At 47.8% G+C, this 18,872-nt stretch overlaps 1 pseudogene across 1 annotated transcript in view; it reads right to left on the bottom strand.

Moving 5' to 3' along the window:
* LOC146808618 (immunoglobulin superfamily member 1-like) overlaps nt 1-18,872 on the bottom strand; it is a 364,489-nt pseudogene that overhangs the window by 59,218 nt on the left and 286,399 nt on the right. The window contains exon 8 of the transcript XR_014967581.1: nt 2,988-3,092. The product of XR_014967581.1 is annotated as an immunoglobulin superfamily member 1-like (transcript). The remainder of the gene's footprint in view (nt 1-2,987; nt 3,093-18,872) is intronic.

The raw sequence follows: 18,872 nt of genomic DNA, 5'->3' as shown, positions 1-18,872 counted from the left end.
GAAACAAGTAGGCACCAAAAGTGCACCCTCAGCTGTTTGCGCTGTTTCGGTATCGGGTGCACTGTGGTTTTCTATGGAGATCCTCCGGTTTGAAGAAAGGCTGCAGGCTCGGGGATGAAGACCTTTTGGGTGCGACCACCACTTCAAGGGGTAAGTGGGGATGTCGTGGGTTAGCTGGGCACCGCTTGTTTGGGCACACAAGGCCATGGGGCGTCGGGTGCAGGGATGCCTTTTCCCGTCGGATTTTCTTACCCGCTCTGGTCGCGGTGGGGGGTCTTCTGGTTTGAGGCTTCAGGCGTCGTCTGGAGGCTTGAGGCAGGTCAGGGGTCACCGGATCCGGGTCAGGATCGCCGGGGGACCTCGTCCTGGTGTTGGTTCTCTCTAGCTCGGGCCAGGGTCGGCGGTTGCAGAGTGGGCTGGATTCGCGGTTTCTGGCTGGCACCAGAGGTTTGGCACCTCGTCCCAGGATGTGCATTGTTTCAGGCCCCCGAGAGCAGCAGGCTCTCGACCCAGGGGTCCAGAAACATGTCTGGTGGTGGCAGCCTACGCAGCCACTCAGTCAGGTCCCTAGTAGTTGGTCGAATTTCAGGGGGCATCTCTAAGATGCCCTCTGTCATGCATTTTACATTAAATCCCACACTGGCATCAGTGTGGGTTTAATGTGCTGAGAAGTTTGATACCAAACTTCTCAGTCTTCAATGTAGCCATTATGGTGCTGTGGAGTTCGTAATGACAAACTCCCAGCACCATATACTCTTAATGGCAACACTGCACTTACAGGGCCCAGGAATGGACTTGGGCACTGTAGGGGTACAGGGCTCATGCACCTGTACCCTCACCACTGGCATAGGGCACCCAGCTAGAAGGGTGACTGATGTGTGCCATGTTGACTCTTTGTTTTGTTCTGCACCAAGACACGCAGTCTGCAAGGGCCGTGTGTGAGTGTCAGGGAACAGGACCTCTAAGGGTGGCACAATAAGTGCTGTAGCCCTTAGAGGCCTTCTCTGGTCACAGTGCCCTGGGTACCTGTGGTACCATTTACCAGGGGCGGACCTGTAGCCAGAGATGCCAATTGGGTTTAGGCTTCAATGCAGGTTTAGGGAAGGAACACAGGCCCTGGGTACCTGATTGGCAGGATCCCAGGGCACACTCAGTCAAAGTACATCAGCAATTCAGCAAAAAGTGGGGGCATACCATGCAAGAAAGAGGGCACTTTCTCACACCCCTGACTTTTCCCCTGGACTGTTTTTAGATCCAGTGAAAAAAGGGTGTTTGGACAAAATATCGGAAACACAAATATCGTGGGAAAGAATATCATGCAAAAAATATCGAGGACAAGAATATCCCGTAGGCCATTTTCTATAGGGAAGTAAAGTTCTACTATATATAACTCCGCATATATGTACCTTGATGATCTAAATACATTCTAGGTACGTAGATCTGGAGTTACGAATAGTAAATTTATACCTACCCATTTGCACTTACCTTTTCGATATTTTTGACACAATATTCTGCACACAAGATGTGTTTCCTATATTCTGCCACTGATCCTAAAAAAGGACAGATCATTTGAGATCCACACATATTCCCAGATAAAATAATGTACTTAAGCCATCATCAATGAGGATATGAGCTAGCCTCCTGCAGCCATAGCTCTGCTGTGGTATTGATCACACTTACCACTTAGGCCATCATTACGGGTGGCTCGGCTAAATGAAATAAGTTCAGTAGCCCCTGTTACAGCATGTATCGAAGTTATGGGTTTTGTGATAAATATTGGCAGGTGAGATCTGTTATCAGGGTCGTCATTCCCGGTAATTACCAGAAAATGTTGATTTTAGATGCACTAAACCCTATAATCCACGATATGCCCTAAAAAATTGTAATTGTCTGATACGTATTCCATAGGATAATTTCCGACTTGGCGAAGTCAGATTTGATCAGATGCGATGAATGTGGAATCCTTTAACAGCTCCATAGAGTGGCCACTGGGCCATCCTCCTTCAGCCATTGGCTCTGTTGTCGGTGTTATTCACATCCTTGGTCGGCTTATAGGTCAATTATTTGGTATTTGGAGTAGTTTCTACTCTTAGTCCTGCACTGAACTTCTATTTACGTCTGCCCTTATTTATTCTTATGCCTAATTTTACTTCTTACTCCTACTTCTAATTACGGCTATGTACTAATGCTCCTACGCCTGCTTATTCTTACTGCTAATTATATGCATCTGCCCATCTCCATGTGTTTGCCAAGTGTCGCTGGGAACTAATTAATAAAGACAGGATACAAAGGATGCATTTTTAAACTATTTTGTTTAAGAGCCTCTCGTTACCATATTGCCCTTTTCTATGCTCCTGATTTCCAGTAAAGGTTTGCATGTTCTCTGCGTGCCTCAAAACCCTGCTATCCTCGGCACAGCCCCCTACCTCTCACCCCCGCAGAGGCTTCCATCTCCCCAGAGCCGGCGCTTCACCAGAGACGGGACGAGGCCGTGAAGAAGCCTGCACTGCCCATGCCCTCTGAAGCTCGGATACAACGCTCCCAGGCGGCGAGTTGCCTCCCCCTCCATCCGTCAATTTATAACTGCGCACCCATTGGGTCGGGCTCCAACCCCTCCTCTTCTTCATGGCTCCCGCCAGGTCCCTTCTCAAGCTGGAGTCTTTACGCCTCAATCACGCGTCAAGCGTTGCTCTTTAACACAGTGTGAGGGAGTCCTAAGGTCCGCACCTGAACTCCTCAAAAGAAGGAGGCACAGTCAGCTGCACCGTCTCCACTCACGTACGTTTAATGTTGTGTACTCATTCAGGACTTGAACATACTTTCCTTCATTGTCACTGGTCTAGGGAGGGTTTTATATGGGCTGTAGGTGAAGAGGGCTTGAGACCCTCCAGGACAGCGCTCCCATCCTGAAGTCCTCCCTCTATGTCTGTCACTGGTGAGACCGGATACCACAGGCTGGGTTCGCTGCCTCTCACATATGAACTTACCTCTATGTTTTGGACAGAGAGCCCAGCAGAGGCACAGGGCCAGTGCGACGGCGAGGAGGAACCCGAAGACGGTGCCGGTGATAATAGGCCAGAGGACCAGGCGAGCTGCAAGGGAAAGGTCAAAGGTTAAAATGAATGCTAACATTGAATTACATAGTACAATTCTGTCCACTGATCTGTAAGCACATTCAGAACTACACATCCACCAGGTGGGGGCGCTCCCACTCCTTGGTGTCCTGGAAATGATTGAGGTTCCAGTCCAGGTACAGATGGATTTGTTTATCACACACAGGTCACCCCCAGGCTGCTTCCGGGCACAGAAAGAAGCTCTCACACACACACTATTGTAAGTCACCAAACCATATGCCTTCCTTAAAAGGACCCACTTAAGAGATTCCCTGCATGTGTGGTGTTCCTCTACAGTCCTAGGATGGGTTGAGGTAGTACATTCTCGAGTTTAGCTCCCCAGGAACACACTGGCTGTCCTCTCAACCCCCCACTCTGTAGGCTCAGCCTGTTGGAGACCTTAAAAGCCTCCTTAAAGAAAGTTTTGTATTAACATGTTTCACATATTGTGGGTCCTTTTCTCAGATGGCTGGATGAGCTATCCCGGATTCAGGAGGCTCGGCACGGGCATCGTCCCTCAGCTATGGATGGCTTTACGAGGCCCCTTCTGCACTCTTCGTAGCCAGTGACCTTGTTAGGCCCAGAAGCCAAAGTACAAATGCACTGGTTTCATCCAGATAGGAAGAAATAACTAATTTATTATCATTTCTGTTAATATGTCTATTATGTTATTGTTGTTATTAGCTGTAGTAGGAGTAGTAACAGTACTAGTAGTAGTATTTTAGGGTATTTCCATACCCTGCACCTCGTCCCGAGTGGCAAGGGAGCACTTTACATTGCACAGCAGGTGCCAGCCGAAGTGGGCAGGGAGGACACCCCATGCGGTTTACAGAAGCAGATTAGGTAAAGAATGGGGGGCCGTTAGGGGGCTAAAATAATGTGTTTATAGTGCAGCAGGATATGGTACAAAACTTACAAAGAAGAGGAGGATCGGACTCTACAAAATGTACACATGTAAACCACGTATGTTAATCAACAACATCCCAGTTATTTGGAAGGCAACAAGGGATGCAGAAAAGTACGGGATATGCAGAATAAACCTAACAGAGCACGACACAAGGAGGGGCAGCGCTGAGGTTTGAAGAGGCGATGCGAGATTAGAGTTGAACATTTTGAAAGCATCCTTCGATGGGGAACTTAGGTTCCAGAGAGTGGAAGCAGAAGAGTAGAATGCTTGGTATCCTGTTTTTTAGGTCTCGCCTAGGCAGCGCTTGCGCTGTCTCGTTGAGACATGCAGTATATACTTTAGTGAGTGGCTGACCGCCTCTTTTTAAATCGTTGGTTTCATTTGTTCTCCAGTGTGCCTTTCAAACCTTCTGCACTTGATATTGGTTAATAATGTTTTAAGTCCCTCCTTTTGAGCTCTTAGCCACGCCTATGTTTATTGGCCCCTTTACTTGTATTAGGAGCGTGGTTTTGGTACTCTCTTTTTGTTGGACTTTTTTTTTTCAAGCACGTGATGTTGATGGAGTTCAGAAGGTTTCAGCGTCTGACAATTGTGTGCCTCACAGGCAGAGACACATGTATTTTGCCAGCTGTCGTGATGTTTATAAAGTGTATAAGGTTACAGCCCCTGCTGATCGGGTGTTGTTTTAAAACCATGTAATTTAGCCACAGAAAGACGAGGGCTCCACATGCGTTTAAACCTGTAACCAGACACTCGTTATCTGAGGCATCCAGCACACCTGCCGCCCTCCAGCAAGCAGCCCCCAGCTGTTTATGAGCGGCAGGGAGAGGACGTAAATCGTTTGATACAGCTGCCAGAGGCAAGTAGGCATGGAATTTAGCTCCCCCTGCCACCCGGCACAGGCACACGCAGGGCATTTTAAACACTGCTAAAGCCGCCTGCCGCCTTTAGCAAGCAGCCCCCCCAAGCCGTGTATAAGTGGCTCTATTCATTACCCTCCCAGACATGAACTTTGTGCTTTTTTTTTTCAGTACAGCCCCACGACGCATCCAGCGCGCCTGCTGCCCACCAGCAAGCAGACCCCAGCCATTTATGATCGGCAGGGAGAGGACGTAAATCGTATGGTACAGTGTGGTATTTAGATGCCCTCTGCCACCCGGCAGGCGCAGGGCATTTTAAGCACTACTAAAGCCGCCTGCCGCTTACTAGCAAACAGCCCCCAGCCATGTATGAGTGGCTCTTGGTAACTGCTCTAAGATGGCGCTGTTGTTTTGGAATGTTTATGCTGCAGCTCAGGGCTGCTCGGCAACAACTACCTCCTCAATGCGAGGACAGGACTTCCTTTAGATGTTCAAGTGTCCCGTCCTCGTGGTTAGGTAAATAGAACATTAAATACTGATGTTCAGTGGCCACCATAGTGTAATAATAACAAACATAGCCATGCGTTGTAACTTCATTCGCTAGTCTGTCGGATTCATGGTCCGCATTTCTTCGACGCGTCGTTGCTCTCTCTGATACTTTCAGTAAAACTACTGTAGTAAATAAATGTGGTACCCGTCATCCATTCTTGAAGCTGAAGAAACCTGCAGCGAACAAGACAACCATTCCATTAGAGATGATTCAAATTGAACGTACCGTTCCGTTGTAAAGTGCTTTTCTAAAACACGTTGCATTTAAACAATGCAGTTCACTTAGCTTGGTGTTCAACAGACTGACTGACATGCATGTCTTTAACTATAGGCTAAACACAACTAAACCCGCCTGCCGCTTACTAGCAAGCAGCCCCCAGCCGTGTAAAAGTGGCTCTATTCATTACACTGCCAGAAATGAACTCGGTTCTTTTTTTTCCTGTATGGCCTCACCGACGCATCCAGCGCGCCTGCTGCCCACCAGAAAGCAGCCCCCAGCCCTTTATGAGTGGCAGGCAGAGGGCATACATTGTTTGGTGCAGCTGCCCGAGGCAAGTAGGCGCAGTATTTACATGCCCTCTGCCATCCGGCACACATTGGGCATTGTAAAACTGCTAAAGAAGGGAACGGGGCAAGAAGCTGGACAGACTCCGGATCAATGATTCCACAACATGAGCTTCCACCATTCCGGGACAGTAGTACAATTATATCTTGTGCATACGGATGTGTTCTGCAGTGACGTTGCCCTTATGCCTCTGATTTTTTTTAAACAGATTGTTTTTTTATATTGTTTTCCTTTGATTTCATTATTTGAGTGATGTGTGTGTGCCTATTACAAACATTTTGCAAAGAAATATGTCGTTTTACGCAACATCCATAAAAATTGTTATTTTTGATGTAAATACTTCCCAACACATACTACGCACTGGTGAAATCCCTCTGTGCTTTACCAATGAATGCATCAGCATGATGTGCATGTAATCCCACTTCTGCATTTGTTTCCGTGGCATTTAAAACCTTACTGTTTTCCCCATGTTCAGTTTCAATCTCGGGCTTTCTATTGGCTCACCGTGTGATTGCTGTGAGGGTATGCTGTCTTCCTGTAACTCGGAACTAGTTTGTTTCAAGGGGAGTCATCTGTAAATAATCCCTTAATAAGACCCAATGATATCACCCTCAAAGCCACCGCACTAAGGGCAGTACAGCCCCTCTACACTCGCAATGTTACCAGAGCTTTTGGGACTCCCTTGTTGTACCTCTCACCTGTTCTCAACACACTAAAGCGCCTAGAGCCTTCGTGTTCTAGCGGGCGCTGTATGCATATATGTTATAGATCCTCTAACATGTTTATGACTCCGCCCCCATCTTTCTTCACGCAGTTGTGACTCTCTGCTGCTTGGGGACACTTTAACCTAGTTCCGGTTTATCGTGCAATGTGGCTCTCTGCTCAAGGCTAAGAAGGCCGCGTCACCTAAGCCCCGCTGCTTCTTTTTCTCTGTTACATATGCATATAGCTTAGTCGTGTAGCCTGCCTGGTGATGCGCGTGTCTGTTATCTTCTGTGTTGCCAACCCATGTGTCTGTATCAATGTTGGTGCCACCAAGCTTCTCTGAGGCCCCTCTTGTGTTACAAGGATGCCATCCAAGGCGTTTGGGCACTTTTGTCGCTTTTTATTCCTGTTTTTCCCTTTGTGGCCAACCTATGTGTCCTACGCACAAATAGGAACACAAACCATTTTATAATTATTTATAAAGAGGTCCTCCACTTAAAGGGGCACAAAGTTCCACTGTTTATAGCCATATAGGCCTCCTCCACCCTAGAATATCACTAGCGCCTTCTGAGCTTCCCTTACAACTCCTCTTACCTGTTTTAAACGCAGTAAAGCGATCAGTAGCGCCCCCCCAAGCGCCTTGAGAGCCTCGTGGGTATGTACTGCGCTTTACAAATGATTGATTGATTGATAAAGCGCACAGGTTGGAACAGTCTTTGGGTCCGTTCCTGATTGTTCATGCTTCAATCAGTGACTCTTGTACCTATACTTATGCCGGGGCCACTATGACTCTCCATAGGCCCCTAGAGCCGCTGCACTAAGGGACGTATAACTCTTCTCCACCCTACAAGAACACCAGAACCTTCGTAGCTTTCTTTACGGAACCTTGGACCTGTTTAACGCACTAAAGCGCCTAGAGCACATAGGTTGTAATGTGCGCTGTATGCACATGTTTCATCTCTCCTCTCTTTCCTCAGGCAGCTGTGATTGTCTGCTGCTCATGGAAACTTTGAGCTAGTTCACGTTTTATTCTCCCACATTACTCTGTGCCCAGGGCTTAAAAGGTTGTTTCTTTTCAGCCTTCTAATCTGCATGTAACTTTGTACGTTATTGTGCCTGCTGCAAATCAGTGTGTGTCAGATTTTTTGTGTGCATAGGTTTAAACAGTCTTTGGGGTGAACTTCTCTCGCGTGTCTGTTAGTTTTCACAGAGCATTTGAGGAATGCGCTTCCTCGAGATAAGCACAAGTTTTATAGGATCCTTTTGTTCCACCCTAAACATTCCTCGAGTTCTCTTTAGAAGTGGAGTGGGGCCGGGGGTTTTATCACTCTTCTGTCCCTTGTCTACAAACCTTTTGCAGGGGGTAGCTGCATCTGCTGCTGTGTTACAAATGTTGTGGTCACAGATTTACTGGTTGCGATAAATCCAGTAGCTGAGTAGGTTAGCATGCCTGCTGCATATACGTGTGCCTATCATTTAATGTGTAGCCAGCCTATATGTCCTCCGTACAAACAGGACACACACCATCTATAATTATGTATTTTTTAGCATACCGATGTCCTTGAATTTTTTGCGCGCGCAAACCAAACAAAACCTATAATTGCACTTTCAGCAAACAGGTGTAAAAAAGCTGAATTGTGTCCTTGGTCAGGGATAACATTAACGCTGTCACTGGTGACGTGGCATCACCCCTTATAAACACCCTCTGATGGAGCCCCTCACACCCACGCAGTAGCACCAGTATCACCATACAATGTGAAGGGATTGAGTCTATATATATAGTTAGCACAGTGTATCTAATATCAACCCGTCCAGTTATACACACACAATGAGGCCCGATCCCTCCGATACAATGAAAAGGGCCGAGAGCAGGACCGCGGCCATCTTGGATTGTGACTCTCTTGTTCACTGATCACATGGTTCCCTCTGCCCACCATCTGCCCAATTTAGCATGCACTGGTCAGGAGACAGGCTGAATTGTATTTACGACCGAGAACCAAGGTCACATCTGCTAAAGGGAGTATCAAGCGAATTCCTCTAGACCCGGGACGAGTGGTAAGTGTGGCCCTTGGGATACGTTCTAGATTACTTCAGTTGGCGACCACGAAGGGACCCCGTGATAGGGTCTGTCCCCCCCTGTATTTGGGTGGTGGGATTGAGGGCGTCTTGGCCGGTTGACTGGAGGGGAGCTCGAGGGTTTCGCTCTGCGCACCCGAGTGGGACGCCCTCTGCTGCTAGTCACCCTTCACCGGGGTCCTACGGGCTTAACCCAGGAACGGACCGTGTTGCTCGAGAGAAGTTGGCAGCGGAGAACGAACATTCGTATCTGGGTGCACCCGGTGAGTAGAAATTGAAAATTAAGATTTGAAGCACTCATTGTAAACGGTGCGTTTTGTCTGATTTGAAGCACTCGTTGTGAACGGTGCGTTTTGTTTGAAGCACGCGCTGGAGAGCGGTGCATTGACTTTTGAAGCACGCGCTGGAGAGCGGTGCATTGACTTTTGAGGCACGCGCCGGAGAGCGGTGCCATTTCTGATTTGAAGGCCGCGTTGTATGGCGGTGCCTTGATTTGAAGTACATGTACATTTTGAACGGTTACTCGAGTCTTGAGGAATTGAATTGATGGGCTCTTTTCTGATTTGATAACTGCGCGCGGGATATGGTCAGATTGTACTTGGGAAACCCACGACCAAGGCTGGATAGCCACGAGGCATATCTACGAAGGGGCTAGACCTCTTCGGGACAGTCTCGGTGGTGAACCAGGAGGGTAGTTGGGTAATCCTGGGTGCAGTCTGGGATCTTGTTTGGGGAACCACGAACCAGAGTCGACGGGCTTGGTTCATTTTGAGAGATATAGATTGTGTGTTATTCATGTTTTGTGTCATCTGTGTTTGTCTAAACTAACCAGTATGCCTTGTTTCAGTAAATTGAATTGTTTTGGTTGCTGTTGTCGGACAGGTGACTCTCGGTTGGCGGAGAGTCAGCCTGCCCCGCCGGAGGGCAGCCCTAGCCATTTCATGTATGTAAAACACGGGATTACTCCTTTACTATTCTGCACTTTGTGGCACAAGTACACCAAAGGTAATGAAGAGCTACAATGGCCGAAGACTGGCTTGTTTGATGAAAAGAAAATTGCTTTCTTACAAGAACAACTGTTTTCTAGATGCAGTAGGCAGGCTATGTTTGATGCCCTGAATGCCTGGCAGAAGGAATCCAAGCAGCGACGAATGAGGGGAGAAAAGTTGGCTAGGGCTAAGGCAGGACAGAATATAACTCAGAAGGCTGTAGCTTACGATAGGGCTCGAGTAGAAAAAGGAATAGACTGTATGAACCGTGAATTTCGATTGAAGGTAGATAAGAGCTATGTGACACGACCTAATGCTGAGGATGAAATAGAGGACTTGTTGGACATGAGGCCACCGCCTCCTTATGTGCCCCAGCGGTTGTATCCGGAGGTGACAGGGGCCTCGGCACCGGTTCCGACCGTGGCCTCGGGAACCCGAGGGGCCTCAGCCCCTCCAGTTCCCTCCCTTTCCCCTCCTCTGTTAGATCTTTCCCGGCTGTCCACATCTGTGTCGGAAGTTATGGCCATGCTGCCTAATTTATTGTCGGCAGCGGCAGCTGAAACGCCTCAGCTGCCATCCGGGTCAATGTCTTCTCCTTCTGTCCTGCCCTCCTCCTCTGCGAGTACAACGCCTGTTGCAGCTGTTACCACTCCGATACGTCCGGTTGGTTTTCCTGAGAGTAAAAGGCTGTTCACTCGTTCAGCATTAGGAACGGAAGAGAAGGAGACTATTGCCATACAGGCATCCCAATGGATGCGGCAACCTATTTATGCATTGTCTGACATTTGGAACACCATGAGAGATTTCGATCCAGTAATGCAACAACATGCGTTGGAACACATGGCTAAGCGCCTGATATCATTATGAGAGCAGGTATACAGTGAGGGGAGGGCCCCGGCTATATTGTATGATATTCACGATCAAGCTCATAAATCCCAACTCACCCCAGAAGCAGTGTATGGGAATGTGCAGACTTTGGTAGCTTATAGAGCTCGTCTGCAGCCTGCCATTCCCCCGGGATTATCCCAGTACCCTATGCGGGAGGTACACCCTATCTACCATCCGGAAGTAACAGAAATGGTAGATGCCCAAGGGGTGGTTACCCGTCCCAGAGTGGATGCTCGTTTCCAGGAACAATGGGTCTATACTCCCTGGAAACATAGTGAGGTGTTGTCACTTAAAAGTCAGTTGCCGGATCCCAGGAAAAACCCCACCGCATATTATAAAGAACTCACTGAAGCTGCCTCTTCGGCGGTAATGACGTTGGCTGCTATTGAGCTGTTTTTCGCTCTATTGGTGCCAGTGGACATTTGGCATCAGGTCCATGACCAGGACCATGCAACGGAATTTGGGGGAACCTGGGATCAACTGAGGGACTGGGATAGAGATCGAAAACCAGGGAATAAGCCCCGAGCTGAGATATTAGCCCTGCCTGATAAAATAATAACTTATATGCATTCGTTGATCCCTCCCCGAAAAGTGGACAGGGATAAGTTGTCAGCATGTAAACAAAAGAAAGATGAAAGTGTGTCAGATTTCTTTACAAGGTTTGAGGGAGTTTTCATTGACTTCAGTGGACAAGATCTCTCCACTGAAGGGGGTATACGTCTGTTTGTCAATAGATTTGTGACTAATTTATTACCTGAGGTGTCGGCTCGTTTGCAGGCCGCTGAAAGCACCTGGACAACCACTACCCCTTCGACTATATTGAGTATGGCTCAATATTATGAACATCGTGAGAATGAAAGCAAGGACAAGACAGAAAAGAAATCAAAGGATTTAAAGACGCGGGTATTGTTGCAGCAAGTAGAGAGGGGCCGAGGGAGAGGAAGAGGATCGCAGAATTTTGCTCCGAGAGGGGCGAGTCCCGCGCAGACGGTAGGACGAACAGACTTGGGCATAAATCAATGGGCTTTCTGCAAGCAGGAGGGGCATTGGCGAGCCCAGTGTCCGTTGTTGTATGAGCAAAACAGTGTCCCAAGGGGTCGTGGAAGGGGACGGTCTGGTGGACATCGAGGTGGATACACGAGGCAGGAGCATTCAGTTCAAGGTGAGAATAGTCAGAATTATTTTGATCAGAACCAGGGAAAGCAGTATTATAATGAGGGATGTATGGCTGACGAGGGTCCAGGCTATTCTCAGGCATAGGACAGCCGAAGACAGAGTGAGGGGCATGTGTCAATTCCGATAGATCAAGCTGGACCTTATGTCCATGCACGATTAATGGATACATCAGGTAAGTTCCTAGTTGACACAGGGGCCATGAACAGTTCTGTTTCACGTGCCCTGGTCCCGGGGGCTGCTCTGTCTGGCCAGAACAACGTGTCCGTACGGTTTTCTGGAACTCTGGTGGTAAGCCCCATCTCTCAGCCGCTTCCTCTTACTCTGGGGCCGGTTTCAATAGATTCGCCCTTCCTTTTGACCTCACAGTGTGGCGAAAACCTCCTAGGCATGGACATATTGAAGAAATTGCATGCCCGTATCTATTGTTCCCCTGATGGTGTTTATTTGACCATTAGAGATCCTTCATCCCTCTCCACGCAATGTTTCTCTAAAACGGACCCTTTGCCACCTGAACTTGCACAAATTCCCCAAAGTCTCTGGGCTACTGGAGACACTGATGTCGGTTTCTTACGAATTCCCCCAGTCTCGATCACCTTGAAACGGGATGCCCAATTGCCAAGGGTTCCACAGTATAAAATTGCCCCTGCTGGGGAACGTGCTTTATTGGCTATTATTCATGATTTGATTAATACTGGAGTGGTGGAAGAAACAGCCTCCAACACATGTAATAGTCCTATTCTCCCGATTCTTAAACGAGCCCCCGTACACCAGACCCCTGATTATGCTGATACCTATCGATTTGTGATTGACCTACGAGAAATTAACAAAATTGTGGTACCCCAATATCCTGTAGTACCTGATATTAATGCCATTTTGACAATGATTCCTCCTACGGCAAAATTTTTCTCGGTGATAGATTTGAAAAATGCTTTCTTTAGTATTCCTATTCACCCTGATAGCCGCTATCTTTTCGGCTTCTCATTAGGAGGCCGCAGCTTCAGATTCTGTTGCGCCCCACAGGGGTATACAGAAAGCCCTAGTATTTATAGTCAGGCACTAAAGAAGGTATTGGATACTCTAAATTTGCCACCAGGTAATGTATTGCTACAGTATGTTGATGACCTCCTTGTGGCTTCTGATACTGAACATGGATGCCGAGATGCAACAGTGGCCTTGCTGCAGCATCTGGCAAAACATGGTAACAAAGTTTCACTGTCGAAATTCCAATATTGTCGACCGGAGGTGACCTATCTCGGTCATCTCCTGTCGAAGGAGGGAAGACGGTTGACTTCTGAGCGTATCACGACTATAACTAACATGCCTGTTCCTCGAACGCAACGTGATGTCCGTGCTTTGCTTGGCATAACCTCTTACTGTCGCCAATGGATCCCTAACTACTCCCTCTTGACTAAACCTTTCCTGTATCTAACAACGAAAGATGTGCATGAACCCTTACCCTGGACTGTTGAATGTCAGGAGGCTTTTGTTTCTTTGAAGGCTGCTCTTTGTTCTGCTCCTGTGCTTGGCACCCCTGACTACCGGAAGCCTTTTGTGCTCTACGTGCATGAGGTGAACGGTTGTTCGCTTTCAGTGTTAACACAGGACTTTGGTGGTAAGCAAAGACCTTGTGCATATTTCTCGGCGGTTTTGGATAACGTCGCCAGAGCGCTTCCCAGTTGCCTGAGAGCCACGGCCGCAGTAGCGGTGGCGATCAGACAATCGGAAGGGCTTGTCCTGAATACGGACCTGACAGTAATGGTGCCCCATGCTGTGGACGTATTATTGAACAGGACGCAGACGCAGCACTTAACTAGTGCGCGTCTCACAGGGTACGAATTGACCCTGTTTGCACCTCATATAACGATCAAGAGATGTGTCAATTTGAACCCTGCCACGTTACTACCCCTCCCTCTGGGAGATCGTGGCCAAGACATACATGATTGCATATTCCGAACTGAAGAAGAAACAAAGGGCCGGATAGATCTGACAGACATCCCTTTATCTGATCCTCAAGGGGAACTGTAAGTTGATGGTTCATGTTTTAGATTGCCTAATGGTACTACAGCTGCGGCTTATGCGATCACCACCCTACAAACAGTAGATGAGGCAGCTAAGGTACCATATCATTCAGCCCAGGCCGCTGAGCTAATTGCATTACTAAGGGCTTGCGAATTGGGCGAAGGGTTGAGGTTAAATGTCTACACCGATAGCCAGTATGCTTTCGGTGTAGCGCATAGTTTTGGGAGGTTGTGGGCAGAAAGAGGGTTTCTTACATCCCATGGTGAGAAAATAAAGAATGGGCAATTGGTCGAACGATTGTTGGCCGCATTGACCCTGCCTAAAACCCTGGCCATCGTGAAGTGTAGCGCACATAAAGCTGTAACTGATGATGTAGGAAAGGGAAATTCCTTTGCGGATAGAATTGCCAAAGAGGCTGCCCAGTCCGACACCACCTCCATGTTTGTGGCTAACCAATGTAAAAGGATGGTAGAGGCAGGTATTTTTAGTAACACTATAGATAGTGTGAAAGAATTGCAACGGGAGGCGACCCCAGAGGAACTAAAGTATTGGCAGGAACAGGTGGGGAGGTTAGATGAGAATGGGTGCTGGACCGATCTATCAGAAAAGTGCAGATGGTTGCTGCCGAATGCATTCGTGAATGCGGTAGTATCCATGGCGCATGGCCCCGCACATGTGGGGATTCAAGGCATTTGTGCAATATTGGATCCTGTATGGTATAACACCAATATCCACAAGACGGCCAAGAATCTGGTCCAACATTGTATGGTCTGTCTACAGCATAATCCAAGGGGTAGTATCCCCGTTCTGACAGGCAGTTTTGCCCCGCCTACTTTACCTTTTGAGGTACTCCAAATGGACTACATACAGCTTGAACGGGTTAATAATCTCAAATATGTCTTGGTGGTGATTTGCACTTTCAGTAAATGGGTGGAAGCGTACCCCACTAAAGAGAATACGGCCTTAGCAACTGCAAAAGCCTTGGTAAAAGAGTTCTTTCCTCGATATGGGTTGCCACGAGTGATTTGGAGTGACAATGGGACACACTTCAATGCTAATTTGGTCAAACATGTATGTAAGGGCTTGTCCATCCAACAGAAATTCCACGCAGCTCGGCACCCTCAGTCGGCGGGCCTAGTTGAAAAATATAATGGGATCCTGAAGTTAAAATTAGCTAAATTGCAGGACACGACAGGATTGAAATGGCCCGATCTTCTACCTCTAGCCCTGCTGTCTGTGAGAACTACTCCCCATTCTCGGAGTGGGATCTCACCTTACGAGGTAGTTTTTGGTAGGCCCGCCAATGTATGGGAGTGCCCCGGCCCAAATCCTTCAGGGACATTGAGTATCCTATGTTAGCTGACTATCTTTATGCCTTAACTAAAGATCTTCGTTCCATTCATCAACAGATATCTGAAATACTGCAGCCCCTGCCGGAGGGTCCTGGACACAGCATAGAGCCAGGCCAGTGGGTCCTAGCTCGGAACTATCAACGGAAATCGAGTCTGGATCCACCCTGGACCCGACCGCACCAAGTGCTTCTGGCTACAAGGACGGCTGTGAAGGTTGAAGGGAAACAGCACTGGATTCATATCTCGCATCTCAAGCGAGTCCCTCTCCCTCTGCCAGAGGATCATCAAGGCCAGCAGGAGAGCTTACGGCACAGAGGTGAGCACAGTGCCGAAGAGTCATTTTCCCCTGAAACCCACAGAGAAATTGATGGGCGAGGGGAGAGTGCCACGAGTTCGGAACCACCTGTTTTGGGCGACTTGACTCCCGGAAGCAGAGTACTTGATCAAGAGAGTCACACGCCCTGCCCCTTGTCTGATCCCACTGTGCCAGTTCTGTTTGTCAATCCTGAGACCTCTGGTCAGGTCCGATACCACCTGCGGCCCCGGAAAAGACCAGAGATCACAGGTTCAGCCTAAGTGACTGGAAGCAGAGGCTTGAGTTACAGGACCTGGGGATCATAAGAACACTGGACTGAACTCGTTGAGGGCATGGAACTTTGAGCAAAGCCCTGTTCAGAAAGAAGGAGGAGACATTGATCAGTTGGTGGGGCCCAGGTAGATTTCCCTTCCAGCAAGGGTTGTGTCAAGTGCAACTCCAACGCGAGAAGTTTTTGTGTTTTTATTTTTGTTGTTTGCTTGAGACAATAGGAGTCTGCCTGTGAGGTTCTAATACGGACACAGGAAAGAAGAACCCTCCAGCAGGTTGGACTGCTTGTAGACCCTTTTTCCCGAGATTATATTTGGACTTGTAATGAGGATGTACCCCGTTGCTCGTTTCGTCCATGAAGAAGAGCGTCCCATAGTACCTCCTCCTATCCACCCATATTTACCAATGTTTTCTACATGGAGCTTGCGTGTTAAGATTGTTTTCATCACTATACTGGCTGTATCATTTGTATTATGCTTAGGATTGTTCATTTATTTAGAATTCCGCCATCCAGTGCATGCCTTGATAGTGTCTACCCCTGCTCCTAAGGAGCATCATTTTCAGACCTTTGCCCCTCATAAAGAGAGACATCGCCAGACATATGTAAATAATGCCTTTATTGAAATGTTGCACCAGACTCATAGTTCCACAAATGTTACAGATTGCTGGGTATGCGGCCTTCTTCCTTCAGTGATGCATAAGCATGATTTGTTCATTTCAATGCCTTTATCGTATTTGGGTAGTTGTGAAGCCTGGTTCAAATTGCTATCTATGATATATGAGCACTACACTGTGGATGAGCACCGGTTCTCGGCGAAAGATTATGTGTTAATTCTGGTTTACATAGAAAAACACCAGGGTTTCACTCCAAATGCAGAAGGTACCGATGGTACCTTAGATCCGACAGCTTGCATGAATGTGTACATGGAGCATGAAAATGATACCTGGCTGAGGGACGAAGTATTGGACTTTGTGTCCTTCAATTTTACTGAGTATTTCAAATATTTTCAAGAACGAAATGTTTCAGACGACAAAGTTATTCTAGTCCCGGTGTTAAACACGTCATCCTCCTTCTGTGTACAGGGTGCCGGTCATTTATTTGTAGGGTTTAGTAAATGCGGTTACACTTATAGACTGCAGACGTTCAGTAGCCCACCTATACTTACCCCTCCAAATATATATTTTGTGTGCGGGGAAAACGCGTATACTTGGCTTCCTAGGGGATGGTCGGGCAGATGCTACTTATCCCATCCCCCTGTCTACATAGCTCCTTCCGATTATCATAGGTCTCATTCACTGAGCCGACGAAGCCTGGGATCTAGGGCCACCGATAATGATGCCACTGATCAGACTGATACCCCTGCTCAACACTTTGTTGATATTATGAAAGGGGTCTTGCCAATATGGGGGCCCATCTTGACTAGTAAGGAAATTAGGAGATTGTCCAGAGTAGTAGAAGGGGTGGTCAATACTACTGCTGGAATATTAACTAATATCACTGTCGAGCTCCAAGCGACCAGACTCGTAACCCTTCAGAATCGTCTTGTTTTAGATGTTATCTTAGCTGATCGTGGAGGAGCCTGTAGAGTGATTGGCAGCTCCTGCTGCGTATATATACCTGACTCCGCCCCTTCGGTCCATTTAGCCATTCAGAAGCTGCACCGATTAGCATCTGAGATTCACACAGAAACAGGTACTTGGTCCTTGTCGGGGTGGTTCTGGGATCTTCTGACTACCTGGGGATGGAAGCTATTTATGATCCTCCTAGGAATAGTGGGTTTCCTTTTTACCTGTTGTGTTTGCATCCAATGCGGTCCCTGTACAGAGGGTGGTAGTGTGGACACACAATGTACATACATGGGACTAGTACCCATTAGACACCCCTGTGTAGAGGGTGGTAGTGTGGACACACAATGTACATACATGGGACTAGTACCCATTAGACACCCCTGTGCAGAGGGTGGTAGTGTGGACACACAATGTACATACATGGGACTAGTACCCATTAGACACCCCTGTGTAGAGGTTGGTAGTGTGGACACACAATGTACATACATGGGACTAGTACCCATTAGACACCCCTGTGTAGAGGGTGGTAGTGTGGACACACAATGTACATACATGGGACTAGTACCCATTAGACACACCTGTGCAGAGGTAGGTAGTGTGGACACACAATGTACATACATGGGACTCATACCCAATTTCCTTTTTGGAAAGAAAAAAACTGGAGCTGAAGGTTGCACCCACTACCATGGCACTGTGTTCATGACTGTGTGCAGACTAACAAGGCACACAACTTCCTCCACAGCCATCAATGCGTGCGCATTGAATGGTGCACCACTACCAAAAGTTTTCCCCGCAGATGGTTGAAATGGTAACAAGTGCTCACCCCAAAAGGGAGAATTTGTGACATCCACGGCATCGTTCTGAAGATATATAGGTGCATAATGGCAGGATGAGGAAATGTTGCATCGCTGCGCGGCACCCAGAGAGGACGAGAGTCACAAGAAACAGCAATGGTAAGTAAAGATGGCGGCACGCACGTAGGAAGAGCGCCGGGAGGCTCCAGGCACGTCCATGCACTCAAAAGAAATTGCACACGTAGCACGCATCCCTAGAATGAACCATCACTGAAGACTCGCTGGAATATCACAAGCTCCCCGCTGTGTCTCCACAGTCAAAGCATGGTGTGCCCACGAGCCAAAAGAAAGAGGGACGCCTCGTGCTGGGATAACAGTCATTTTAAATTTCAAGCAGTTTGTAAAATTATTGCACCACATTTTTTTTTAAGCGTGACTGAAACTGCCCATAGTCGAACACACTTAGTGAATACTCTGTGAAGCCCTGGGGTTTGTCTTTAGTTGGTGAGCAAAACACATTTAAGGACACCAAAGCGCACAGACTAGGATTGCCAGTGCGATGACCAGATAAAATAAAGACAGTGCGGCATGCTAATCATCTTTGGCCATTCAATTTGCCACTCCAAGGAAACATTGCGTGCTCCATCCATATAGTCAGCAGTTGCTTTCTTCGACGAAGCGCTGATAAAGAAATGGCCTCCAAGGGTCAATTGATTCACCTCCT

Source organism: Triturus cristatus, chromosome 8, assembly GCF_964204655.1.
Source record: "Triturus cristatus chromosome 8, aTriCri1.1, whole genome shotgun sequence".
Lineage (NCBI taxonomy): Eukaryota > Metazoa > Chordata > Amphibia > Caudata > Salamandridae > Triturus > Triturus cristatus.
Note: the sequence above shows the minus strand (reverse complement) of the source record. Positions and strands in the feature narration are given on the sequence as shown.